A 1,248-nucleotide genomic window follows, 5' to 3' on the forward strand; every position below is an offset into this window, starting at 1 on the left:
AGATAGATAGATAGATACATAGATAGATAGATAGATAGATAGATAGATAGATAGATAGATAGATAGATAGATAGCTAGATAGATAGATAGATAGATAGATAGATAGATAGATAGATAGATAGATAGATAGATAGATAGATAGATAGATAGATTGATAGATAGATAGATAGATAGATTGATAGATAGATAGATAGATTGATAGATAGATAGATAGATAGATAGATAGATAGATAGATAGATAGATAGATAGATAGATAGATAGATAGATAGATAGATAGATAGATAGATAGATAGATTAGATAGATAGATAGATAGATAGATAGATAGATAGATAGATAGATAGATAGATAGATAGATAGATAGATAGATAGATAGATAGATAAAATAAGATAGATAGATAGAATAAGATAGATAGATAGAATTAGATAGATAAAATTAGATAGATAGATAGAATTAGATAGATAAATAGAATTAGATAGATAGATAGAATTAGAAAGATAGATAGAACTAGATAGATAGATAGATAGATAGATAGATAGATAGATAGATAGATAGATAGATAGATAGATAGATAGATAGATAGATAGATAGATAGATAGATAGATAAATAGATAGATAAATAGATACATAGAGAGATAGATAGATAGATAGATAGATAGATAGATAGATAGATAGATAGATAGATAGATAGAGAGATAGATAGATAGATAGATAGATAGATAGATAGATAGATAGATAGATAGATAGATAGATAGATAGATAGAGAGATAGATAGATAGATAGATAGATAGATAGATAGATAGATAGATAGATAGATAGATAGATAGATAGATAGATAGACAGATAGATAGATAGATAGATAGATAGATAGATAGATAGATAGATAGATAGATAGATAGATAGATAGATAGACAGATAGATAGATAGATAGATAGATAGATAGATAGATAGATAGATAGATAGATAGATAGATAGATAGATAGATAGATAGATAGAAAGATAATGGCAGATAGGTACAAAATGACAGTTAAATAGATAATGACAGATATACATATAGATCGGGATGATTCAAGGAAATAACAGTGAAATTGCAATTAAAAGAATATGAGAGATAGAACACAAGTAGAGATGTATATACCAACTTACCCTTTAATATAAACTAAAATAAAACTTGAAAAAGTAACTATATTTATCTAGTTGGATAAGTGCCAACTAAACAAAAACAACTGGGTAATATCTACAAATATT

The sequence above is a fragment of the Teleopsis dalmanni genome, chromosome 2, assembly GCF_002237135.1.
Source record: "Teleopsis dalmanni isolate 2A chromosome 2, ASM223713v2, whole genome shotgun sequence".
NCBI classification, from domain to species: Eukaryota; Metazoa; Arthropoda; class Insecta; order Diptera; family Diopsidae; genus Teleopsis; species Teleopsis dalmanni.